At 42.6% G+C, this 6,738-nt stretch overlaps 1 long non-coding RNA gene across 1 annotated transcript; it reads left to right on the top strand.

Annotated features, from left to right (window-relative positions):
* The first annotated feature begins 441 nt into the window (after nt 1–441).
* Nucleotides 442–1,379, top strand: LOC134107525 (uncharacterized). The gene is made up of 2 exons (XR_009942783.1): nt 442–662; nt 844–1,379. It is a non-coding gene; the product is annotated as an uncharacterized LOC134107525 (long non-coding RNA).
* Nucleotides 1,380–6,738: the final 5,359 nt, after the last annotated feature.

The raw sequence follows: 6,738 nt of genomic DNA, 5'->3' as shown, positions 1-6,738 counted from the left end.
CTTGTGCGTTCTCCAGTCTCACCCAGCATACGTCTTTTAGCTAAGCTAACTACGGTAGCTTCACGGGGATAAAAGACCCCTCTTCACTCTATCAGCGCCACTTTGTTTACGTTTCCGTGTGCCCTAAATAACTTGGCCCGATTGAATCACTTTATTTACACACTTTGAGTAGAACCGTGCTCGCAGCAGCTAACTTAACTACTTTGTTGTTTAACTTCATTGTCTATAATCTGCCCGCAGCGTGCAGCCGGGCGCAGCTAAATGACACGTAATGTATTGTGCGTCTTCAATGCTTTTCAATATGTTATATATTTATTGCCTTCACAATGAGCATGAATCTAACATTAAATGATATGATTAATATGCCCCTCATTCCACAGAAATAATATACACACGTCAAGCTCATTATGGAGTTGAAACAACAAATTACTAAACTGTAAACAGTTAATATAAGAGAAAAAAATATTGTAATCAAGATAAATGTTTTCAAAACGTGTGATTAACTAGTCAATTGTCTATAATCTGTTGACAGCCATAATCGTATTCTGATAATACACGTTGGTGCTCAAATATTTTCAGATGGCCCGTGCAAAGTCATGCCACCAGTCTGAGGACATCACTGGGAATGGCACATGGGACACGTGGCTTTCAACTCCAGCGAGGTGGGAAAGCATTTCTTTATGTATATTTTGTTCTGTCTGCATAATTGTAAAAGACTTCTTCCCGCATTCGTACAACAGCATTCCATATCGTGTGACTGTCGATGGATGTAATAATTTGGCCTTCTTTTTTTCTTCCACCACACGGCACGGGTGGGCTTAACCGCGGGCAATCGTGGCAAAGACCCAAGTCGACTGGACCACAGCGGAAAATGATCCTTCCAGAGAAGAAGTTATTTACTTCTACAACGAATGGAAGAGTTACAACTTCCAGATGACAGCTCGCCGCTCATCCTTCTGGGCAACTTGAACATCCGACAGAACTTATGTGACCTACTGCGTTTATTTTCTCCTTTAGCTCTCACTAACTCTAACTTGCCCCAGCACCTGTTGTGATTTATTCTAGCGCTTCCACAATTGAATTTTGCTTGGTATTTCATCTAACTTGCCCCAGCACCTGTTGTGATTTATTCTAGCGCTTCCACAATTGAATTTTGCTTGTTATTTTATCTAACTTGCCCCAGCACCTGTTGTGATTAATTCTCTCTCACGGTGTCAAGTGTGTACCTTGATCTTTTTTTTGCTCATTGCAGCCCTTCTCTGCAAGGAGTGCTAACAATGCATGGTGCTGTTCATTAAGCAACTGGGTAAAGAGCTTGTAATGCCACATATGAAAAAGCTCATAAGCTCATTTATAATAAAATAATATATATAATCTTGCCTTGACTGAATGGGGGCGATCAAAGTTATTTTGGTGACGTTTTGATCATTGATTCACAACAAGTCCTGTGTTGTATAGGTTTGCTTGATGCTTTGGAATCTGTAGACCTGGATTTGTTATCAACCTGAATTGACAATCCATTGACAACATTGCTGGAATCTCCTCTCCCTTAAGACTGCAATATTACTTTTAGCTGAAAGTACATGGCTCCACTGATTCAATTTGAATTCACCAATATATAATGCCCCGGGGGAGAAGCGGATCTTACTAAATGTATTCATTAATTCATTAAGCAAAGCTCACTTCAGGAAGACAGCCACGTCGTCATCCAGCGGGTTTGGTTAAAAAGTTTACACATCTTGATGGAGCAAAAGAGGTGGGGTTAGCTGTCGTCATTGTACCTCGACTAATCCAAGGTGATCCTACGTTTCAATATTGCATCAAGCTAAAGAATCAAACAATAACATTTAAGATCCAACAGCTAACCGTTACGCGCTCTCCACTTCTTACAGAGCACTTCAAACATGGTCATGTTATCGCCTGAAGCCACACACTGAATCCACAGCTCCCGTGTTTTACAGAGACTCACGGGTGTGACTTGACTGTATGAAAATGTGATCTTCAATAAACGAATGACTTTCCGTACGACAAGGTCTGTGACAACTGGCTGATCGAGGGTCGTCACATGTAGGGGCCCGGTTCACGCGACGCCCCAGGTCGACCTTCTGATTTCCCGTCCGTGTTCCTCCTTTTTTTAAACGCGTGTCCGGCTGATCTAACGGACAAAATGATTCAGGTAACTCTCCTTGCTGAGGTTTTTAAATAACTGTACACTTAGAGCAGGGGTGTTAAACTATTTTCAGGTTGGGGCCAGAAACTGCTCCGTGGCACATGAACAGAATGACACAGCTGACTGACTGATATAAATAGCGGAGCCACAGACGCGCTCGTAGTCTTGCGTCAGTTCATGCTGTGAGAGTACGCCAGCTCTAACGTAATGTATTTCTGTTCAAAGTAACCACTATCCAGGTCTTGCACTTTGTACATCGTCCCAAGTTATTTAATTACACTACTGATGTGACTTAAATTGTGTTTATTGAAGAATGCTGCAAAATATTGATCCCTCTGCCCTGACGCAATGTGGGTGAATCGCCTTTTTTTTAGGTCACTTTTCGATTTTGCAATCACAAGTCAGCACGTAGCTCCGTTGCTTATTCACAGGACTTTCAATATTTTGACCCGGGTTCGCTTCCCGTTAGAGCCATCGTTTTTTTTCTTCTTTTTAACTGCGAGCCCGGCCGACCGCCGCCCCACCCCAACGTGCGAGAAGTGGCGAAGGCCCGTTCATCGCTGCTTGCAGCTTTAATTATTAGGGCCTGAGCCGACTGAAAGTCGGGCGAAAGCCCTATTGAAATTGCAAGAATTCTTCTTATTATTATTATTATTCTTATTATTTCACCACTTCAATCGCACTTTTGGGGCCTTTGCCATGTTCAAAAACTCTTGAATTTTTGCGTGCTCTTCAGAAGTGCGAAAAATTTATATATTCTTGGGGTCGCGCAATTTGGCGATGAAAAAAAGTGCTCTCTAGCGCCCCCTAAAGTGCTGCCTCTGGGGACATTTTTGTCCACTTTTACGGATTGACTTGAAATTTTGCACACAGGTGCTCTTGGATGTGCTCTACAAAAAAGTCAATCATGGTATGCAAATGCGCCTACCGTTTTATGGCCGCCATTTTGAATTTTGTGAAAAACACGTTTTTGCGAACTCCTCCCAGACGCTTGGTCCGATTTTGACGAAATCTTCACCAAAATGATCATTGGCTCAATGCCATCAAAAGTTATCAAAAGCTTGTTGATATCTCATTTAGTTTTTAATTGATGGACCAATCAAGTTGTCGGGGGTGTGGCCTAAAAAGGAAAGACCAATAACTTTAAAAGTAAAAGGCCTGTCGCCACCAAATCTTTAGGACATGTTCACATTGGGTCCTAGAACTTCCCCTGAGAATTTAAAAAAAATCGAACATTAGGGGGCGCTATGGTGATTTACTGTATTTTGGCCTTTTTTTCGCAATTTCCACCGTATTTTGGTTTTACAAACGAACGAACTCCTTCGAGAGTTTAACTCCGATCGATTTCAAAATCGGGCAAGTTGATCCTGACCCCCTTGGGGTCAAAAGTTATTAAAATCAAGAGTTTTCATAAAACTACCTGGCCGTGAGCTTGCGTGCAGTTTGGACGATTTTTGACGATTTTCCTCAAATATGTAAAATGGTATAACTCCAAGGAACATTGATATTTCTGGCTAGAAATTTTAATTCATGATGCTTGTGTAGGCCTATAAGTATTGCCATGAAAAGATTTTCGAAAAAGTATAGCGCCACCTATTGGCCTAGGTCAATGCGAAATTTCTACACTCAGATGTCCATTTCCTAGCCCTTTAATCTGATCCACTTCAAATCTGGGGATATAAGCCTTAGTACTGTGATGATAGGTCACCGTGAATATTGGGAGTTTTGGACAAACTTTGTTGCCGTGACGACACCATCCTCGCATGAAAGTTCACGCACATCTTCTGAGCCTTGGAAAATTTCAAAACTCTTGAAAACCTCTGTGAGTGTCCTTAGTGATGGTCTTTACAGACTTGATGTGGAGTTTTGGTTCAAAAGTTAATAATTGCCTCCATTGCGCCCCCTGGAAGTTTTCGACGAAGCGGCGCCGGCACTCTGTTTGACTTACAAGTACGGTGGTTTTTGAGAAAATGTATTACAGAGAGACTTAAAAGAGTCTCTGAGGACTATGCTCTAAAACAAACAGGAAGTCAGTTATAACTCTATTAGTGTCAATATTCCCTGTAGATTTGAAGGAGAGTCACCAATCCTTTTTGAGGAACGTTTCGAAGTACAAAATTGTATCAGAGCAGATAGCTCATCTGCAGAGCACTCGGCCCCTGGCGCTGGAGATGCGGGTTCGATTCCAGGTGCGGAAGATCTTTTTTTTTCACCTCTATTTCGGTTTTGCAATTTGTACATCGCCTCAACCTATTTATTAAGACTCCTGATGTGACTTGTCAACTTTTTGCAGGCCTTTTGCAGCTCGGCAATAGCCTTGTCTTGGTGGATTCCGTTCATGAGACCACAGAGTCAGGTTTGAATGCCAGCCCCGAGAGTGATTTATTTTGTCTCCTTAGTCTCTTTTTGACCCGCGCGCCCGGCCGACCGCCGGCCCCCCCCGACGTGCAAGGGGGCGAAGGCCCGTTCATCGCTGCTTGCAGCTTTAATTCTTATTATTTCACCACTTCAATCGCACTTTTGGGGCCTTTGCCATGTTCAAAAACTCTTGAATTTTTGCGTGCGCTTCAGAAGTGCGAAAAATTTATATATTCTTGGGGTCGCGCAATTTGGCGATGAAAAAAAGTGCTCTCTAGCGCCCCCTAAAGTGCTGCCTCTGGGGACATTTTTGTCCACTTTTACGGATTGACTTGAAATTTTGCACACAGGTGCTCTTGGATGTGCTCTACAAAAAAGTCAATCATGGTATGCAAATGCGCCTACCGTTTTATGGCCGCCATTTTGAATTTTGTGAAAAACACGTTTTTGCGAACTCCTCCCAGACGCTTGGTCCGATTTTGACGAAATCTTCACCAAAATGATCATTGGCTCAATGCCATCAAAAGTTATCAAAAGCTTGTTGATATCTCATTTAGTTTTTAATTGATGGACCAATCAAGTTGTCGGGGGTGTGGCCTAAAAAGGAAAGACCAATAACTTAAAAAGTAAAAGGCCTGTCGCCACCAAATCTTTAGGACATGTTCACATTGGGTCCTAGAACTTCCCCTGAGAATTAAAAAAAAATCGAACATTAGGGGGCGCTATGGTGATTTACTGTATTTTGGCCTTTTTTTCGCAATTTCCACCGTATTTTGGTTTTACAAACGAACGAACTCCTCCGAGAGTTTAAATCCGATCGATTTCAAAATCGGGCAAGTTGATCCTGACCCCCTTGGGGTCAAAAGTTATTAAAATCAAGAGTTTTCATAAAACTACCTGGGCGTGAGCGTGCGTGCAGTTTGGACAATTTTGGAAGATTTTTTTCCAGAACGGAAAATGGTATAACTCCAAGGAACATTGATATTTCTGGCTAGAAATGTATATTCATGATGCTTGTCTAGGCCTTTAAGTAATGCCATGCAGTGATTTTAGAAAAAGTATAGCGCCACCTATTGGCTTAGGTCAATGCAAAGTTTCTACATTTACATGTCCATTTCCTAGCCCTTTCATCTGATCAACTTCAAATCTGGGAATATAAGACGTAAGACTGTGACGATGGCTCACAGTGAGAATTGGGAGTTTTGGACCAACTTTGTTGCTGTGGCGACGACATATTCGCATGAAAGTTCAAGCACATCTTCTGAGCCTCGGCACACTCCAAAACTCTTGAAAACCTCTGTGAGTATCCTACGTGATGACCTTTACAGACCTGATGTGCAGTTTTGGATCAAAAGTGAAAAATTGCCTCCATTGCGCCCCCTGGAAGATTTTGACGAAGCCCCGCCCGCATCCTGTTTGACCGACAAGTCCGCTGATTTTTTACCAAATGTATTAAAGGGAGACTTAAAAAAGTCTCTGAGGAATTTTCTCTAAAACAAACAGGAAGTCAGTTATAATTTCTTTAGTGTGAACTTCCCCTGTAATTTTGCAAGAGAGTCACCAATCCTATTTGAGGGACGTTTCGAATTACTACATCGTATCAGAGCAGATAGCTCTTCTGCAGAGCACTCGGCCCCTGGCGCTGGAGATCTGGGTTCGATTCCCAGCACAGCAGATCTTTTTTTTTCACCTCTATTTCGATTTTGCACTTTGTACATCGCCACAACTTATTTAATAAGACTCCTGATGTGACTTGTCAACTTTTTGCAGGCCTTTTGCAGCTCGGCAATAGGCTAGTGTTGGTGGATTCCGTTCATGAAACCAGACTCAGGTTTGAATGCCAGCCCCAAGAGTGATTTATTTTGTCTCTTTAGTCTCTTTTTGACCCGCGAGTCCGGCCGACCGCTGCCACCCCGACGTGCAAGGAGAGGCGAAGGCCCGTTCATCGCTGCTTGCAGCTTTAATTAGGGCCTGAGCCGACTGAAAGTCGGGCGAAAGCCCTATTGAAATTGCAAGAATTCTTCTTATTAGGGCCTGAGCCGACTGAAAGTCGGGCGAAAGCCCTATTGAAATTGCAAGAATTATTATTAGGGCCTGAGCCGACTGCAAGTCGGGCGAAAGCCCTATTGAAATTGCAAGAATTCATTATTATTATTTCGCCACTTCGAACGCACTTTTGGGGACTTTATCATGTTCAAAAACTCTTGAAT

This window comes from Pungitius pungitius, chromosome 19 (genome assembly GCF_949316345.1).
Source record: "Pungitius pungitius chromosome 19, fPunPun2.1, whole genome shotgun sequence".
Taxonomy (NCBI): Eukaryota; Metazoa; Chordata; class Actinopteri; order Perciformes; family Gasterosteidae; genus Pungitius; species Pungitius pungitius.
Note: the sequence above shows the minus strand (reverse complement) of the source record. Positions and strands in the feature narration are given on the sequence as shown.